Here is a 21,146-nt window from a genome sequence, read left to right as displayed (position 1 = left end):
AACACAGATGGCAAATGCAATGAGCTTTATGAGAAAGCTAATGATTGGTTGTGTAATAGCATATAGATTTCTAATTACTTTAAGAAAACATATCCTTGGGTCAGTAGCAACAAGATGAGATGAAACAAGGATACACAGATGGAGAAAGAAGAGTTGGAGGAAGGGAGAGTGAGAGGAAAAAAGGAAGAGGAAGGAAGAGGAAGGAAGGGAGGAGGGAAGGAAGGCTGGTTGATGCTAATCATGGCATAATGTACTATAATATAATAGAAAGGGCTACCCTGGTGGCACAGTGGTTGAGAGTCTGCCTGCTGGTGCAGGGGACACGGGTTCGTGCCCCGGAAGATCCCACATGCCACGGAGCGGCTGGGCCCGTGAGCCATGACCGCTGAGCCTGCGCATCTGGAGCCTGTGCTCCACAACGGGAGAGGCCACAACAGTGAGAGGCCCGCGTAAATCAAAAAAAAAAAAAAAAAAAAAAAAAAAATATATATATATATATATATATAATGGAAAGATAGGAAGAACATCACATGGAATTAGAAAGAGCATTGACAATGGATTCAGATAACCTGGATTCAAAGTTTTGCTTGGCCATTTAATTATGTGATCTTGTGCAAGTTACTTAATCTCTATGATCTTGGTTTTGTTTAATTTTTTTTTTTTTTTACATAAAATAACTTCCTGGGACTGGTGGGAATACTAGATCAAATGAGATAAAAAGTATAAAATACCTTGACTAATATAGTGCCTAGCTAAAAGAGTAACTAAGAAATGGTACCTATTTTGGTGAAATAATTAGTGGTTTTAGTGACAACACAAAATTTTACTATGTTTTAATGGAAATATTAGTTACAACTATAGAGAATAATAGTTCTTTAGTTATTAATCAAACAAATGTAGAATTTTTTTTTACACGATTGCTTTTTTTTTAAATTTTATTTATTTTTGGCTGCGTTTGATCTTTGTTGCTGTGCGTGGACTTTTCTCTAGTTGTGGCGAGCGGGGGCTACTCTTCATTGCAGTGCATAGGCTTCTCACTGCGGTGGCTTCTCTAGTTGTGGAGCACGGGCTGTAGGTGCACGGGCTTCAGTAGTTGTGGCTCGCGGGCTCTAGAGCGCAGGCTCAGTAGTTGTGGTGCACAGGCTTAGTTGCTCCGGGGCATGTGGGATCTTCCAGGACCAGGGATCGAACCCGTGTCCCCTGCATTGGCAGGCAGATTCCTAACCACTGTGCCACCTGGGAAGTCCCTAGAATTTTTTTTTTTAATAGGAAGATCCACATTTTAAGAAAAATGTTGACAGTCTGGAGTGGTTTTAGAATAAACCAATATCGTAAGGAATCTGGAAACCTTGTCATATGTTGAGAAGTTAATAACAACAGAGGTCTTTTGGTCATATTTCTGATTACTTTAGAACAATAGTTTTTAGCTTAAGGTCATGTATAGGCTTCATGTTGTAAGTGTGGTAAGAGCAAATATATATAAGATTTATTTTTATTTCCTTCTCTTTATGTGCAAAGAATTTTATGGCAAACTATGTTTTTTAGTGTTTTACTTTAAATATGGATAGAGTGGCATGGATTCATTCTGTAAAATTATCATCCTTGTCATATAGTGGCATTTAGAATAGCATTACATTCGTCAGAATTAACAAACATGTATCTGAAATTATGTTTATGCATATATTTCTGTTCATACTGAACTTAAGTTGGCAGATGACAAAGAAAAGAAAGCTTGGTGGCTCTTACACTTCCTTTGATTTTATTTGCATTGCTAAATGTGATGGGGCACAAAAGCCAGACTGTTTCTTGTGTGATAAGTTTCCTGCCAACAAGAGCCTGAAGTCAAGAAAGCTTATTTCTGAGCATCCTGAAAATATATCACAGAATATAGAATTTTTGTTTTCTACAGAAAAAGCTCAATTTTAAAAAAGTGAAAATTTACTAAAACTTATATTTGCCACAGTGTGTCTTGACACATTTCCAAGCAAAAGAAACGATTAAATAATTGGAGAAAGCTTGATCAAATCATGCACTCTAGAAATGTTTGAACTGGTGGGTTGCTGAGAAAAACAACACAAAATTAAAAGAGTGCCTCTGTTCACTGGCTATAACCTACTTCTGAACTTTGATATTTTGCTAATATTTTGCAGCCAGTTATGGTGAAAATAATAGCTGTGCCATTTCCACTTGGTATGCAATTGGGTGAAAACTATGATTGTTTCAGTAAGTTCTGATTTTTATCTATCTTGTGAATGATGATATCCTGGTGTGTGTGTGTGTGTGTGTGTGTGTGAGTGTGTGTGAGAGAGGGAGAGATACCCCGTGGATATTTTAAAGGCCAAATTGTTCTAACAGTGAAAAGTTTCTTTGTTAAGCAAAACTCCTAATGGAAGAAAAATCTTGATACTTTGTGTACATGAGGAGTACATATGGAGTTTCTGGGTCTAGCATCCAGCTTGATTAGTGTGGTGAAGAAGACAGACATTCTGCTTTTCATAGAGACTTATTACTTTCAACATCAGGGTGCATTAATGTCAAGGACTCTGACAATAATCCTAAAAGATGCCTTGCTTGCTCTGTGGAAAGTGGTCCAATAATTTCACAGCTATAGCCTGCGACCTATAGTTTCAAGCTTTTATTTAGGAATGGAGCAAAATGTGTTCTTTTTACTGACAAAAGTTTCTTGGCTTTCCAGAAGATGTGTTAATGCTCTTGGTTGAACTTGGGTCAGAGATTTCAATATGTTTATTTTTTAAGTAAAGGATTGCTATATCTTAGAAAAAATTGACAAGAGAGGTTCATTCGAGGCTAGATTTTATTGTAGAGATGTTAGGCCATAAGAAGGAGGCTAGTCCCTAGATTCCAGATTTGCTGATCGTGTACAGTTGCTGTTGGAAACAGCTGCCATTTTAGAGGGAGAGATTTTAGAGCTGAAAATTTGTGACATTTACAGTGCTGAAAGAAGGATATCTGTGAGGGAAAGGGAGTTGAAATGGAGAAAGCCTTGTCAGTTTATCCATGGGGAAGATCTACAACAACTGGAAAGCCTGCAAGACTCTTTTAAAGGTTACTTCTGCTTAGATTCAAATGTAAAAAGGATTCAAACGTCATTCCTTGCTGACAGAGGCTGCATAGTTGACACCAGCCTTTCAAAAATAACATCATTTGACTTGAGGATAAAGGATTTGGTAGAACCTGAATTCAACCTGAAGTGCATTAGAGAAAGCCCATGTGTCAATAGAAGGCTACTCTGCTCTGATAAAGTGTTTAACTGACTTTGCTATTGAAAGTGACGTGAGCTGCAGCTTTGAGCACTTGCTGCTGTGAAACCAGACTCTAATTGATTGGATACTAAAAATGACATAAATATTTCCATGTAAAAGATAACTCCAAATATTAGGTTTTTCTAAACCAAAGAAAACAGCCTTCTTATTGAAACATACTTTAAGCAGGCACAAAGTTTTCTTTTTTATATGATTTGTTTAATTTGGAATTATATTTTCCAGGGAACAGCCATTAATTTTTACGGAAAAAGAGTCACATTATCCTTTGTGAAATGAGTCAATGTCAAAGGCCAAAAAAAAAAAAAAGAAGACATGAACATTTACACATGTATTTTCTTGGGATAACACCATAACTTCATTAGATTCTCAAAAGGGTCTATGATATCTCCTCCCACCCCCATCCCTCAAAAACTGAAGAAAACTCTCTAATAAAGGATGATGGTATCAGTTGAGTAACTACATGACTAGTTCATCTCTAACTCTAAGGTCCTTCCAACTCTATGAATCTATACACAGTTACACAGCAAGTAATTTTCTTTTTAAATATTTATTTATTTTATTTATTTATGGCTGCATTGGGTCTTCGTTGCTACACACGGGCTTTCTCTAGCTGCGGAGGGCGGGGGCTACTCTTTGTTGTTGTGTGGTGGCTTCTCTTGTTGCAGAGCATGGGCTTTAGGTGCGCAGGCTTCAGTAGTTGTGGCGCGCAGGCTTCAGTAGTTGTGGCGCACAGGCTTAGTTACTCCGCAGCATGTGTGATCTTCCCAGACCAGGGATCAAACCTGTGTCCCCTGCATTGGCAGGCGGATTCTTAACCACTGCACCACCAGGGAAGTCCTTAATGTTTTTCTTTATGTAGGTTACATGGAATTATGTAAAGCTGAGTATATATGCATGGTAGGAATATATGACTATGTGAGACTGTATGAATGGGGTGGGAAAGACAGATACTATGAAGATTTCTAAATGGATAAAAATAATAAAAGAATAAGTGTACTCATTTTATTGAGCTTTTCGGAGAAACTAATCTATAATTTTATCACAGGAAATTGCAAAAACAAAATGACTACATCACTCACTGGAAACAGAATTTGTAAACTATAGTTAGAGTTCTATTCCTGCAGCTTTTTCAGAGAGAAGACACATTTTAAACAATGTAAGGTGTGTTTATAACATCAACATATCACTTTCTGGTAGCAAGAACAGGGTCTGTGTGGCAGGAACCATCTTAGAGTATAATTGCACTAATGGGTCATTGATCTTAAAGGTATCTAAACAGACCCTTACAAATAGTCTGTAATGACTCTGAAGGCTGTTAGCATCACTGTTGGGTAAATACTCAGCTCTAGCCTTTCTATTTGCTACTACAAATGATAAAATAAACAGTACATATTTCCAGAAGCTTGTAATTACATGTACTTACACAGTAGTTCAAAATAATAGAGCCCTCAGAGAAGCTGTGTTTTATATCAGTCAGATAAAGTGAACATTCTGTCTTCTGTTGAGGTCATAGGACTGCAAATCAGAACTTCTATTTTTGGCACCACGGATGATAACTTTTTTCTCTCAGTGAACAAGTCATTTAACCTTTTCTTGCTTCAGTATTGCCAACACGTGTAGACAAGTCCATTTGTACAAGCCATCTAAAATGAATGTTAAGTTACAAACCGGTGTTTTTAACCAGCTTGCTGTTATCCCTGAGTGTGATTTGTACATAGAAAAGGGAATGAAATTAGTATCACTTGTAATTCAAATATATGCAAGGCACTTAACTTCCTCCCTCCCTTCTTTGTTTCCCTTCTTCATTCTTTTCTTCCTTTTCTTCTTTCAAAGAAGACTTAGGGTTAAAAACTGACCACCATATCTTGTATGCATCATTTCCTTGATTTTTATATAGTCTGAGTGCCTGTGTTTAATCCTCAGACACATTTATTTTAATTTTATGTGTTTAAAATGTTATAAGGTATCATGCTAACGAAATCTTTGGGGATATTTTTTTTTCACTTAATATCAGTGCTAAGATTCAAACTTTGTGTGTGTGTTGCTGTGATTCACTTGTTTTGACTGCTGTGTGATATTCCATTGTGTAAATGTTTATTAAATCACTCTCCCATTGGAGAGCATTGAGTTGTTTCCAGCTTTTCACTATGATCATTGGTGTGGCTATTAACATACATGCATTTATTTATTTATTAGATGACTAAGACTTCTCTTGGATATATATGTAGATGTGGAATTTCTGGTTCATAAGGTGTAAAAATGTTCAACTTTAAGAGGTAATGCCAGTTTTTAAACTTGGTTGCTCTAATTTATACCCCAGAAAGCAATATAGAAGGTGCATACTCACATTAGCTCCAACTCTTGGCATATGAAACCTTTAAACTTTTACCAGTTGAATAACTAAAATGGATCTCATTGCAGTCATCATTTGCATTTAGTTGATCACTAAATTGTTGAATATCCCTTCTTGTGATTATTGGAGATATGTTTCTTTTTCTGTGAAACATCTGTTCATGTATTTTTCTACTAGTTTGTGCTTTTGTATATGTATGTATACATATATATTTAATATATTCTTGTTATCAATTCTTTACTGGTGGTGTATATAGTGAATATATTCAGCTACTTTGTAACGTGCCTTTAAGATGTCTTAAAATTGTTAAATTTTAAGTATTCACATTGATCATTTTTTAAATAATCAATGCCATTTTGGTATCTCACCTCAGAAATATTTCCCTACGCCAGTGTCTAAAAGATATTCACCTATAATTTCTACTAAAAGCAAAAATTTTATTTTTAAAATTTATGTCCTTAAACTATCTAGAGTTGATTTTTGTATAGTGTGAGGTAGGGATCCATTTTTTTCTTTTTTTATCTATAAGGGTAAATATTTCCAGCTTTATTTATTAAATAATCCATAATTTCCTCCTTGATCCATTACATTAATATATACCAAAAGCTATATACAGGGGTCTGTGTTTGGGTTTTCTGATTAATTGGTCAATTTATCTATCCCTTCATTATTTCCCTACTTATCTCATTTGGGAGATCCAAGGCAATGAATATGGGGATGGGTGGGAGCGGCAGGGAGCGAGGCATAGTTTTAATTCTTGCAGGTTGTGATCCTAGCTTTTGTTTCATTAGGAGGTTTGTCAGTGCCTGCTAATGTGTAAAAGTAAATTAATAAGAGCAAGCCATTCACGGATCAGTGGACAATTATGAGTATGTGCCATAAATTAAAGCTTATGGTAACTCCAATTCTGTTCTTTGCACCCGAGGCCCCAGGAGGGAAGGAAGAAAAAAAGAACATAGCCTAATGTTCTCAGAGCATAGTTTCACATTCACAATTTGTGGGTCTCTTTCTATTTCTTTCATCGAGGTTAATAAAGGGTTTAAAGTAAAGTCATCTATCTTACTAGACTGAAGGCAGAGAATGTTTCAGTCATCACAGTAAAATTAACACCTAGTATAGTGTGTAGAATAATGAGCATTTAATAAGTATCTGTTGGATGCATGAAGAAATTCATTAAGATGGCTCATTTTCATTAGTAGGCAAGCAGGTATTTGATTTTTATAAGTCTTGAATTTCAAATAGGACTCTGAGTTCATACAAATCCCAGACAAAACATGATGACACCTCTAGTTCAAAATAAGATCTTACTCACATTAAAATGGCTTTCAACTTTGAAAGGCTACCTGTAATTAGAAGCAAAATTTTATTTACATTTAAAAGTTGTTTCCAACCTTGAAAACTGACTTGTAATTAGAATCAAATTTCAAGGCTCTTTATGTATTTGCATAAATATTTATGTTGGTATAAATGTGCAAATATGTAACATGTGGGTTCTCATGTAGTAACTGTATTTGACATAAAATTAAATAATATGTATAAGGTGTAAAAGGAATCTTAGGAAGCACTTAGTCCTGTGCTTCTTAACTTTGGGGAGTTATAAACTTCTTTGTGATTCTGGTGATTGTGAGTTTGGTAAAATTATGGACCATTTTTCCAAGAATACGTACATGTGCAAATATTTTTTAAAAATTCAGGAGCTGGAAAATCCTCTGAAACTGATCCATTTGGCATCTTGATTTATTGTAACCTCTTAATTTTACAGATGAGAAAATAAGATCCAGAAAGTTTACATGGTCTTTCAAGCTAGTTAGTGCCTGAATTAGTACAGAATCAGTCTCTTGAATCCAAGTCTAGTTCTGGTTTCACTTGTTAAGGACAGTGGCAAAAATAGAACACTATGCAATGTAGAAACAATGAAACATTTGTTTCACTACTTATTGGTAATGAGCTAAAATGATTGGAAAATTGTATCATGATTCCATTTCCATAACTCCTATTCATATCAGTGTTCCATGTATACCAACAGCGTTATTTAACATTTTTGCTTCTGGTTCTTTCTTTGCCTCATTTAACGCAAGATAATGTATTGTGTTTTTGTAATATATTGTATCATATATTTGTTAAACAAATTTCCAGAAGGCAATGTAAAAATCTAGTTACTAATCTTTGTATACTTGGCATTATATCACCAAAACAGTTACGACATTTCTAGAAAATTTCAGTCCCTTCTGGAATAACTTAGGGCTTTTTTTTTGGAAGTATAGTTAGTTGATTTACAATATTATATTAGTTTCAGATGCACAACATAGTGATTTGATATTTTTATAGATTATACTCCAAACAAAGTTATAAGATGTTGGCTAGATTCCCAGTGCTGTACTTTACAGCCTTGTAACTTACTTATTTTATGCCTTGCAGTTTGTACCTCTTAATCTCCTTTACCTATGTTGCACCTCACCCAATCCCTCTACCCTTTGATAACCACTAATTTGTTTTCTAGGTCTGTGAGTCTGTTTCTGTTTTAATTTAGTATTTTTAAGACTAAGCTTTAGCAAATGTGTTTCAGGATCTATCACAAATATGCTTATCTATTCAAATGTGCCCATAGTCCTTTTCCTAATAAGTTAGCTTGACAGCCAGGGAAACCGTTTCAACCAATAGCCACAACTTTAGGGAGAAGGCCTGCTCTCCTAGATAAAGAGAAAAGAAAACTGTTACAGGTAATCTTGTCTTCCAAAACTACCTTGTATTCTCAAGTCTATTTGTTGGCCATATTATAAGAGACCCCAAATATTTATTAAGCCTGATACTTGGAAACTTTTTTTTTTTAAGAAGATGTTGGGGGTAGGAGTTTATTAATTAATTTATTTATTTTTGCTGTGTTGGGTCTTCGTTTCTGTGCGAGGGCTTTCTCTAGTTGTGGCAAGCAGGGGCCACTTTTCATCGCGGTGCGTGGGCCTCTCACTATTGCGGCCTCTCTCGTTGCGGAGCACAGGCTCCAGATGCGGAGGCTCAGTAGTTGTAGCTCACGGGCCTAGTTGCTCCGCGGCATGTGGGATCCTCCCAGACCAGGGCTCGAACCCGTGTCCCGTGCATTAGCAGGCAGATTCTCAACCACTGCGCCACCTGGGAAGCCCCTTGGAAATTTTTTTTTTTTTTTTTGCGGTACGCGGGCCTCTCACTGCAGTGGCCTCTCCCGTTGCGGAGCACAGGCTCCGGACGCGTAGGCTCAGCGGCCATGGCTCACGGGCCCAGCCGCTCCGCGGCACGTGAGATCCCCCCGGACTGGGGCACAAACCCGTGTCCCCTGCCTCGGCAGGCGGACTCTCAACCACTGTGCCACCAGGGAAGCCCCACTTGGAAACTTTTGAACTGCATTTTCTCCATGCTGCTGTTTCCAATAGGTCAGCAGAAATACATCCCAGACTTGGCCTACTGGCTAAAGTACAGCCAAAAATTTCTTTGCTCTCCATTCACACACTGCTAGCAGCTGGAGGTGCAATCATAGTGTCCAGTCCTACCAGTTAATAGGCAAGAGGCAGCAGTCATTTTTATTTTTTAATTCATATTTATTTATTTTTATTAACGTATAGTTGATTTACAGTGTTGTGTTAGTTTCGGGTGTTTAGCAAAACGATTCACTTATGTATCTATTTTTACACATAAAATAGTTATACACATTTATATACCTATTTTTTCACATTCTTTTCCTTTACAGTCTATTACAAAATATTGAGCATAGTTCCTGGTGCTATACAGTTTGTCCTTGTTGATTACCTGTTTTACATATAGTAGTGTGTATATGTTAATCCCAAACTCCTAATTTATCCCTCCTCCCGCCCCTTTCCCCTTTGTTAGCCATAGTTTGTTTTCTATGTCTCTGGGTCTATTTTTGACAGCAGTCATTTTTAAAGGCATCTTTGCAAATTTCTCAGGGGCTGTGCAAAGACATATGCAAGTATAAAAATCAAATAAAGAACTAACCAAGCAACAACAAAAACAACACAATAAACTATTTACCTCAGAGTCACTGAGGGAGGGATTAGGGCCCAGCAGACACACATACTCTTCCTCTCCTCAGTCTTGCTTCTGGAAAGATGGGGTCAGTTGCCAAGGACAACAGTAACAGGGAAATCATGGAGGTCTGGATAGCTCACAGAAGTGTCACCTTGATGACAATAGACAGATGTGTACCTTCTGCGTTAAATAGTAATGTTCCTGTTTCTTTAAGGTCAAGAAAGGAAACGGAAATTAATCTCTCTGCAACACCCAATAGAATACATTGTTTTTCTTTCACTGATTTCCTTGATATCATTTTCTTCACACACCTTGATCACCATTTTTAGGTCCTGTCTACTTGGAAATATCAACAGGCGTGCAGTCATACAAAGATGACAGTGCTGTAACACATCTAAAAAATACTCAGGGCTAACTATTCTGAGAACTATAAACCCATATGTAGTCAATGTGGGAAAGGTTGCTGGCTGTGTAGAGAAATTAAAATAATACTACTTCCTGAAGTTTCTGATTGAAAGAATATTCTGTTAAATTTACTCTGTGACCACCTGCTTAACTGCCAGATATTTTTGACTCTTTATTTCAGAAAGTGAATTATAACTGGATTCTAATAAAATTCATTTGAAAATCATTGTTTCCTCACAGATGGGACAGCAATTACTTTCGTGTCTAGGATAGAGATTAACCAACTACCACTGCACATTGAGAGAATTGGGATTGCCAGACATTAGCTAAGTAAATTAGACTTTTCTAAACAAGCTATAAAATGGGTCCTTCCTCCAGATATGACAAAGAGTTATGTCATTTATATTTCAATAAAAAATATATCCAAATAATTAGGTTGGAAGAAATTAAAGGACTTAGAAAATTATGAAGGCCTCATAATAGTTCAACAGAACTTCTCAACAATAAATACTTTAAATATTTGAAGATAGTCCCATAGGAGGATGATAATTTATTAATTACTCTGGTGAAGAGTTTATAATTATGAGTGTGATTCAAATCACACTGTTGATGTTTCATGCAAAATACCTTGTCAAGCACAGGCAATTATTCAGACAGTAGTTAAGGGGAGGAAATTTATTGAGAATGTTCATTTGCTTTAATTGTGTCACATGATTACAGCTGAGGGAGGAATTATCAAGATCTCCATGACATAAGGACTAAAAGTAATAGAATTGCTGAATCATACCTGATGTTCAAACTTTCATCTTAGAAAGAATAAACCTGGGTAATAAAAGAATCCATTTAAAATATGATTTAGTCATCATGGTATAAAAATAAAAACAAATGAAATTGACTGTTATTGTAATTACAGCTTTATAATATTTGCATTGCCAAATGCAAAGACAGACTGAAATGTCCAAATATTTGAACATATGACTACACATATGAATTTCCCCAATCTGAATTTCTGTATAATTAAAATTGGACTGTTAAGTTATAGCTTAAAAAAAAAAAAAACCCAGAACATTTATTCTATCTTTAGTTAGCTAGTTATAATGATCTAATAGTGAGAAAAATAAATATTGACTAATGTGATTATATTTCATAAAATATTTGCATTCTGTAGAAGACAAAATGTTTTCCTCTCATTGAATTTCCAGTGATATAAAGATTTACGTTTGTTCATTTATTATAAGATTCCAGAAAGTTTTTTTTTTTTTTTTAAGTTTATTTATTTATTTTTGGCTGTGTTGGGTCCTTGTTGCTGTGCGCGCTTTCTCTAGTTGCAGCGAGCGGGGGCCACTCCTCGTTTTGGTGCACAGGTTTCTCATCACGGCGGCCTCTCCTGTTGCGGAGCACGGGCTCCAGGTACGTGGGCTCAGTAGTTGTGGCTCGCGAGCTCCAGAGCACAGGCTCAGTAGTTGTGGTGCACAGGCTCCGTTGCTCTGCGGCATGTGGGATCCTCCCGGACCAGGGCTCGAACCCCTGCGCCCTGCCTTGGCAGGCGGATTCTTAACCACTGTGCCACCAGGGAAGTCCCAGAAAGTTTTTGACCATCAAATACTTATATTTAACTTTAAGAGATGTTTTACAGTGGATGTCTAATTAAATATGAGTTTACAAGCAAAAGATTCATAAGTTTATCATCTGTCTGGTTATTTTATTTATTTAATGCCAAATGTTCAGATGTTTACAAATATTGATTTCCTTTGAAGAAAGCAATATTTAAAATTGTTAGAAAAACATATGCTTATTGAACTATATTTCAATGTGTGTTTGGTATCAATGTGCATATTAGCAACTAAAAGTAAAAGGAAAGTTTTCCTCAATACAATGGCTAATTTGAATACATAAAACTATTTAATTGGATTTAGAAGCAGTTGCATTGTAATTAAGCTTGTTGACTCACTTTACTAATAGAGAAATAACCTTTTAGAGATAGTGTTTCAGACAATGCAATTCAATATACATAATTTTATAGTAATGTAGCAAGTTATTTAGGAAATAAATAAATAAATAATATGTTGTGTTAACTCTGAGGGACATTTCCTGTTTCCCACTCTTCTCCATCACCTCTACTTTCACTTGGCCTCTAAAAACCGAGTATCCACTGATATATTCTCTTTACCTTCTCTCCTCCCATTGCCTTTGCCTTTTAGTGTCTGGAAGAGAGAAAGAAGCTGAATGAGATGGATGCATTCCCCCTCCCATGCTCCACCCTGCACATTCTGTTTTCAGCCTAAGATTCTTTAATTCTGTGTGTGATATTGGTTCTTTTTCTTTCTTTCTTTCTTTCTTTTTTTTAATGTAGCATTTACTAGGTTTATGACCTTGGGGCTTAGATCATTTTTACATGAATGCATTTTTCCATTTATAGCAGAATTTTCCATTGACCTTTCCTAAGGTGTACAAATAATTCCTTAGAATCCTTGTTTGCTGCTAAAAATGACACAAACATATCACATTTACAGTTTTCACGTACAACAGTAAATTAGGCTCAAAATGAGTGAATCTGAATGTACCTATGATAGTACAGCAAAAATATTTTACCTTATTGCATGAAATGCTAATTTTCAGTTTCCAGCTAGTACCTGAGGAGCTCTTGGTGAAGTTCCTGACTCATCCATACATAGTCTGGCCATAGTCTTGGCTCATATGAAACTTGGAGAGTTCCTGCTCACTGTGTCTAGTAACAAAAGACTCTGTCTTCCTTTGTGGCTTCCCAGTAAGCCATAGGTGATGGTGCCAAACACCGTGGGTGTTTGTGATGATAGTTATAATTTAGTGCACCTTTGGAACATTTCTTCAGTCCTCTATGCTTGCTGTGCTCCCCACTTCTGCTTATTTTGTGGCAGCTGCTTGTCCTTCACCCTTTGCCCAGGACTTGCCCGGTTTCTGTATGTAGCATCAGTTATTATGGGGACAAGCCGGATTCAACTTTTTTATTGAAAAGGAGAGTATACTTACATTAGTAAGTCTTCTGAACTTCTCAAGGGTACCATGTAAGATTATGCACGGAACCTTTTAGGAACACCATTTATTCTTGTGGTTGTCCTGAATTTGAATATTTATTACTACAATTTCCTGGCAGATGGCTGTGTCTTGAGGAAGGGCCAGCTTTTTCTAATAGGCGCAGAAGGACCATTTGTGCAAAGTATAGGACTGGATTTCTCATAACATATTCTTTGTCATTTTGTGCATTTGTCACAGAGGAGCAATACTGTGTACATTGACATTCTACGAGAAACCCCAAATCTATTAGGATTTAGCAGAAGTTCTTGGAGCCTTGCAACCAGCAAGTTTCCTCTCCCTGATTTAAACATCCTCACATCTTTTAACTTTCCTCATGCAGCATGGTTTCCCTTCCTTTTAATCATCTGGTTACCTTCCTCTCCATGAAGAACTCCAAAGTTTATGAGAAATGCTTGCTGGAAGTGTTTGATTCTGTAATTTTATATTTTGTATGATTGGTTTATATGCAACACAGTTACCTAATTCATGTCCACTTACTTCAGTACACCACGGGCCAGATTCAAGAGTATTCAAATGTGACCTTCTCTTACACTGAAAAGAAGAAAATATGTATATAAAAAAATTACGTAAGGGATAATTATGCTCTTAGTAGCTACATAGTCATTTAAATTTGTAACAACACATATACTGTTATATGGCCATCTATCAATACTTCTTAGAATCTTCCAAAAAATGTTATTCAGTGAAATGATTCCCAACAGTTTTAAAATTAAGGATATGGCTATTCTAAGGACACCTGAGAGGTGAATTTAAAAAAATCAGAAGGTGCCAACAGACATGGTTTTCAGCCTAAACTTCTGGGACTCTTTACCGAGCTTATTGCATGGTGCTCTGGTGGCGTGCGGTGCCCTCTGACTGAAGATGACTCCACACACAGCCAACTAAACAATCTGACCATGCAGTTTGAATTGAGTAGAAGGAACAGACATATCAGGTGTCCACAGAACTCCCCCAACTGAGGAATCCTCTAATTCAGATTGAATGCTCTCTTTATTTGTGTGTGACCAGAAAGCACATGCATCTTACAGAACAAAGTGAGTTCACATGACACTTCACTTGGGCTTTGTAGACTTCTGCTCATTTGTCTCATGAACTAAAGGACTTTGTTGTTGTTGTTGTAAAAGATTAAAATACCTTGGTTTAAATTGCTGAATGCCAGCGTCCTTTCTCCACCTAAGCCAAAACTTAGGCTACCTTAACTTCACCTTGTACTTCACCTTGCAGCTTCTTGCTGGCTGTTGTGTCATTGTTTAGATTGGGTATCACACCCTTATCAGTCTTCCTAAATTGTCAAGTGCAGAGCAGTTGAGATGCAGTGGGTTGGTTTTTGACACTGGAGACTGTTGTCTGCTCTAGGATTTCCTCAAGGGTGAGCCTGTCCTGCTACTTGATAGCGATTATGGGTGATAAAAGCCCTTTGTGAAACCAGCCCAGAGGCAGGTACTGCCCTCTAGTGATCTTATCCAATAAGTTGTATATGCTCACTTAGTTAATTAAAGCTGAGTGATAGGTCACCTGAGCAATGTGGCAGGTAGCATTTCTGATGTATCTTGTTAGAGGACAGTTAAATGAGATACTATCCACTTCTTGGTTTCTGAATTAATTAGTTCCTGGGAACTTTGACACAAATAATACCAAAAGACAAATAATACACAACTGTGAAGAAAGACATAACTCTTTTCAGTGTCTTGCCTCTCTTATCATCAGGGCTGGTGTCTCTTTATCCTTGAGTAGACAAACACTGACATGTTTGAAGAACTTTGTGAATGATTACCTTGCTCCTAGGCAGATGGCCTCCCATAATTACTATTACACTCTCCTGGGAGGCAACTTCAGCATTATCGGAGGGAAGAAAAGCTACCAAGGTGCAGTCAAGTTGCTAACCATCCATTATTTCACTACAGGAGGCTTAAAATAGCTGTTCCCAGCTTTCCCTTGCTCTACTATCAGTGTAGTAACGCTTCAGAGATAAGTATTTTCATGTGGACTGTAAGTCTGAAGTATACATTTGGTTTGAGCCATTTTGAATTACATCTTTTATTATTTCCATCTGAGTGCTCCCTAACTGAAACAATAGAATTTAAATTAAAAAAAATTGAACCTAAGAACATTATTTGTATGAGTAGCTATACTGGATTAAAAAAAGAAATAATAGTAAGAAAAATATAATAAAAAGTCAGAAAAAATGCTTTAATAGTTTTCAAAAGGAACTCTAAGTCAGTTACTTAGCAATCTAACTGAACCATATTCAAATGTAATCAAGTACCTACTATTTTTTTTAAATAGATCTTTATTGGAGTATAATTGCTTCACAATACTGTGTTAGTTTCTGTTGTACAACAAAGTGAATCAGCCATATGCATACACATGTCCCCATATCCCCTTCCTCGTGAGCCTCCCTCCCATCCTGCCAGTCCCACCCCTCTAGGTCATCGCAAAGCACTGAACTGATCTCCCTGTGCTATGCTGCTGCTTCCCACTAGCTGTTTTGCATTCGGTAGTGTATATATGTCGATGCTACTCTCACTTCGCCCCAGGTTCCCCCTCCCACCCTGTGTCCTCAAGTGCATTTTCTATGTCTACATTTTTTTTTAACATCTTTATTGGGGTATAATTGCTTTACAATGGTGTGTTAGTTTCTGCTTTGTAACAAAATGAATCAGTTTGGGGTATATGTCTACATTTTTATTCCTGCCCTGCAACTAGGTTTATCAGTACCTTTTTTTTTTTTTAGATTCCATATATATGCATTAGCATATGGTATTTGTTTTTCTCCTTCTGACTTACTTCACTCTGTATGACAGACTCTAGGTCCATCCACCTCACTACAAATAACTCAATTTCATTTCTTTTTATGGCTGAGTAATATTCCATTGTATATATGTGCCATACCTTCTTTATGTATTCATCTGTCGATGAACACTTAGGTTGCTTCCATGTCCTGGCTATTGTAAATAGTGCTGCAGTGAACATTGAGGTACATGACTCTTTTTGAATTATGGTTTTATCTGGGTATATGCCCAGTAGTGGGATTACTGGCTCATATGGTAGTTCTATTCTGTTTTTTAAGGGACCTCCATACTGTTTTCCATAGTGGTTGTATCAATTTACGTTCCCACCAACAGTGCAGGAGGGTTCCCTTTTCACCGCACCCTTTCCAGCATTTATTGTTTCTAGATTTTTTTGATGATGGCCATTCTGACTGGTGTGAGGTGATACCTCATTGTAGTTTTGATTTGAATTTCTCTAATAATTAGTGATGTTAAGCATCCTTTCATGTGCCTCTTGGCCATCTGTATGTCTTCTTTGGTGAAATGTCTATTTAGGTCTTCTGCCCATTTTTTAACTGGTTTGTTTGTTTTTTTAATATTGAGCTGTTTGTATGTTTTGGAGATTAATCCTTTGTCTGTGGTTTCATTTGCAAATATTTTCTCCCATCCTGAGCGTTGTCTTTTCGTCTTGTTTATGTTTTCCTTTGCTGCACAAAAGCTTTGAAGTTTAATTATGTCCCATTTGTTTATTTTTGTTTTTATTTCTGTAACTCTAGGAGGTGGGTCAAAAAAGATCTTGTTGTGGTTTGTCAAAGAGTGTTTTTCCTCTTTTCCTCTAAGAGTTTTATAGTGTCTGGCCTTACATTTAAGTCTTTAATCCATTTGGAGTTTATTTTTGTGTATCGTGTTAGGGAATGTTCTAATTTCATTCTTTTACATGTAGCTGTCCAGTTTTCCCAGCACCACTTATTGAAGAGGCTGTCTTTTCTCCATTGTATGTTCTTGCCTCCTTTGTCATAGATTAGGTGCCCATATGTGTGTGGGTTTATCTCTGGGCATTCTATCCTGTACCATTGATCTATATTTCTGTTTTTGTGCCAGTACCATACTTCTTGATTACTGTAGCTTTGTGGTATAGTTTGAAGTCAGGGAGCCTGATTCCTCCAACTCCTTTTTTTCTTTCTCAAGATTGCTTTGGCTATTAGGGGTCTTATGTGTTTCCATATGAATTGTAAAATTTTTTGTTCTAATTCTGTGAAGAATGCCATTGGTAGTTTGATAGGGATTGCATTGAATCTGTAGATTGCTTTGGGTAGTATAGTTATTTTTACAGTATTGATTCTTTCAATCCAAGAACATGGTATATTTCTCCATCTGTTTATGTAATCTTTGATTTCTTTCATTAGTGTTTTACAGTTTTCTGAGTACAAGTCTTTAGCCTCCTTAGGCAGGTTTATTCCTAGGTATTTTATTCTTTTTGTTGCAGTGGTAGATGGGAGTGTTTCCTTAATTTCTCTTTCTGATTTTCGTTGTTGGTGTATAGGAATGCCAGAGATTTCTGTGCATTAATTTTGTATCCTGCAAATTCACTGATTAGTTCTAGTAGTTTTCTGGTGGCATCTTTAGGATTTTCTATGTATAGTATTATGTCATCTGCAAAGCGTGACAGTTTTACTTCTTCTTTTCCAATTTGTATTCCTTTTATTTCTTTTTCTTCTCTGATTGTCATGGCTAGGACTTCCAAAACTATGTTGAATAAGAGTGGCGAGAGTGGACATCCTTGTTTTGTTCCTGATCTTAGTGGAAATGCTTTCAGTTTTTCACCATTGAGTATGATGCTTGCTGTGGGTTTGTCATATATGGCCTTTATTATGTTGAGATAGGTTCCCTCTATGACCATTTTCTGGAGAGTTTTTATCATAAATGGGTGTTGAATTTTCTCTAAAGCTTTTTCTGCATCTATTGAGATAATTGTATTGTTTTTATTCCTTAATTTGTTAATGTGGTGTATCACATTGAGTGATTTGCATATATTGAAGAATCCTTGCACCCCTGTGATAAATCCCACTTGATCATGGTGTATGATCCCTTTAATGTGCTGTTGGATTCTGTTTGCTAGTATTTTGTTCAGGATTTTTGCATCTGTGTTCATCAGTGATATTGGTCTATAATTTTCTTTTTATGTGTGATATCTTTTTCTGGTTTTGGTATCAGGGTGATGGTGGCTTCATAGAATGAATTTGGGAGTGTTTCTCCCTCTACAATTTTTTGGAAGAGTTTGAGAAGGATGGGTGTTAGCTCTTCTCTAAATGTTTGATAGAATTCGCCTGTGAAGCCATCTGGTCCTGGACTTTTGTTTGTTGGAATATTTTTAATTATGGTTTCAATTTCATTGCTTGTGATAGGTCTGTTTATATTTTCTAATTCTTGGAAGATTGTACCTTTCCAAGAATTTGTCCATTTCTTCATGGTTGTCCATTTTATTGGCATAGAGTTGTTTTTAGTAGTCTCTTATAATCCTTTGTATTTCTGTAGTGTCAGTTGTGATTTCTCCTTTTTCATTTCTAATTTTATTGATTTGCATCCACTCCCTTTTTTTCTTGATGAGTCTGGCTAAGGGTTTATCAATTTCCTTTATCTTCTCAAAGAACCAGCTTTTAGTTTTATTGATCTTTGCTATTGTTTTCTTCATTTCTATTTCATTTATTTCTGCTCTGATCTTTATGATTTCTTTCCTTCTACTGACTTTGGGATTTCTTTGTTCTTTCTCTGGCTGTTTTAAGTGTAGGGTTAGATTGTTTATTTGAGATTTTTCTTGTTTCTTGAGGTGAGATTGAATTGCTATAAACTTCCCTCTTAGAACTGCTTTTGCTGTGTCCCATAGGTTTTGGGTCATAATGTTTTCATTGTCATTTATTTCTATGTATTTTTAAAATTTCTTCTTTGATTTCTTCAGTGACCTTTTGGTTATTTAGTAGCGCACTGTTTAGCCTCCATGTATTTGTGACTTTTACAGTTTCTTTTCCTGTAATTGATTTCCAGTCTCATAGTGTTGTGGTCAAAAAAGATGCTTGATATGATTTCAATTTTCTTAAATTTTCCGAGGCTTGATTTATGACCCAAGATGTGGTCTATCCTGCAGAATGTTCCGTGTGCACTTGAGAAGAAAGAGTATTCTGCCACTTTTGGGTGGAATGTTCTATAAATATCAATTAAATCTATCTGGTCTTTTGTGTCATTTAAAGGTGTGTTTCCTTATTTATTTTCTGTTTGGATGATCTGTCCGTTGGTGTTAAGTGGGGTGTTAAAAGTCCCCTACTATTATTGTGTTACTGTCACTTTCTCCTTTCATGGTTGTTAGCATTTGCCTTTGTATTGAGGTGCTCCTATGTTGGATGCATATATATTTATAATTGTTATATCTTCTTCTTGGATTGATCCCTTGATCATTATGTAGTGTCCCTTCTTATCTCTTGTAACAGTCTATTTTTTAAAGTCTATTTTATCTGATACAAGTATTGCTACTCCAGCTTTCTTTTAATTTCCATTTGCATGGAGTATCTTTTTCCATCCCTTCACTTTCAGTCTCTATGTGTCCCTAGTTCTGAAGTGGATCTCTTGTAAACAGCATACAGATAGGTCTTGTTTTTGTATCCATTCAGCCAGTCTTTGTCTTTTGGTTGGGGCATTTAATCCATTTACATTCAAGGTTATTATCTATATGTATGTTCCTATTACCATTTTCTTAATTGTTTTGGGTTTGTTTTTGTGGGTCTTTTTCTTCTCTTGGGTTTCCCACCTAGAGAAGTTTCTTTAGCATTTGTTGTAAAGCTGGTTTGGTGGTGCTGAATTCTCTTAGCTATTACTTGTCTGAAAAACTTTTGATTTCTCAATCGAATCTGAATGAGATTTTTGCTGGGTAGAGTGATCTTGGTTGTAGGTTTTTCCTCTTTCATCACTTTAAGTACATCCTGCCACTCCCTTCTGGCCTGCAGAGTTTCTGCTGAAAAATCAGCTGATAACCTTGTGGGGATTCCTTTGTATGTTATTTTTTGTTTTTCCCTTGCTGCTTTTAATATTTTTCTTTGAATTTAATTTTTGTTAGTTTGGTTAATATGTGTCTCGGTGTGTTTTTCCTAGGGTTTATCCTGTATGGGACTCTCTGTGCTTCCTGGACTTGACTATTTCCTTTCCCATGTTAGGGAGGTTTTCAACTATAATCTCTTCAAATATTTTCTCAGACCCTTTCTTTTTCTCTTCTTCTTCTGGGACCCCTATAATTCGAATGTTGGTGCATTTAATGTTGTCCCCGAGGTCTCTGAGATTGCCTTCAATTCTTTTCATTCTTTTTTATTTATTCTGCTCCTCTGCAGTTATTTCCACCACTTTGTCTTCCAGCTCACTTATTCGTTCTTCTGCCTCAGTTATTCTGTTGTTGATTCCTTCTAGTGTATTTTTCACTTCAGTTATTGTGTTGTTCATCTTTGTTTGTTTGTTCTTTAGTTCTTCTAGATCTTTGTTAAACATTTCTTGTATTTTCTCAGTCTGTGCCTCCATTCTATTTCTGAGATTCTGGATCATCTTTACTATATTACTCTGAATTCTTTTTCAGGTAGATTGCCTATTTCCTGTTCATTTATTTGGTCTTGCAGGTTTTTACCTTGCTCCTTCATCTGTGACATATTTTTTTGCTGTCTCATTTTTAAATTTTTTTTATGAGTGGGATTGTGTTCCTGTCTTACTGTTTTTTTGGCCTGAGGCTTCTAACACTGGAGTTTCTAGGCTGTTGGGTAAAGCTGGGTCTTGGTGCTGAGATGAGGACCTCCGTAAGACCTCACTCCAATGAATATTCCCCGGGATCTGAGGTTCTCTGTTAATCCAGTGGTTTGGACTTGGAGCTCCGACCACAGGAGCTTCACCCGACCCCTGGCTCGTGAACCAAGATCCCCCAAGCAGCATGAGAAAAAAAAAAAAGAACAATAACAAGGTTAAAAAAAGATTAGACTAGGAAACTAGCAGATATGTTAGAAAGAATATAAAAATAAAAATATAGATGAACCAGCAACTGGGAGGTACATCAGTACCACAATAGGAAAACAGAGGAGGAGGGAAAAGAAAAAAAAGAAAGAAAGAAAAGAAAAAAAAAGGGGGAGAAGGTGTTGGCTATGGAGGGCGGGGCCTAAGCAAGGGTGAGGTTTGGGTGGTGGGTGGGGCCTATGCTTAGGACAGGGCTGAAATAGG

At 36.5% G+C, this 21,146-nt stretch overlaps 1 protein-coding gene and 1 pseudogene across 1 annotated transcript in view; both read left to right on the top strand.

The window, feature by feature from the left end:
• Positions 1-21,146, top strand: part of LIN7A (lin-7 cell polarity scaffold A) — a 133,239-nt gene that overhangs the window by 48,901 nt on the left and 63,192 nt on the right. The gene's annotated exons all lie outside the window — the stretch shown is intronic.
• The window catches only part of LOC149748045 (lupus La protein homolog pseudogene), a 42,536-nt pseudogene continuing 21,928 nt past the window's right edge, over positions 539-21,146 (top strand).

Source organism: Delphinapterus leucas, chromosome 11, assembly GCF_059928025.1.
Source record: "Delphinapterus leucas isolate spDelLeu-1000000601 "Yukka" chromosome 11, BTC_Dleu_Yukka2, whole genome shotgun sequence".
In the NCBI taxonomy this organism is placed as follows: domain Eukaryota; kingdom Metazoa; phylum Chordata; class Mammalia; order Artiodactyla; family Monodontidae; genus Delphinapterus; species Delphinapterus leucas.
The sequence above is the reverse complement of the archived record's forward strand: the minus strand, read 5'-3'. Positions and strand labels throughout refer to the sequence as shown.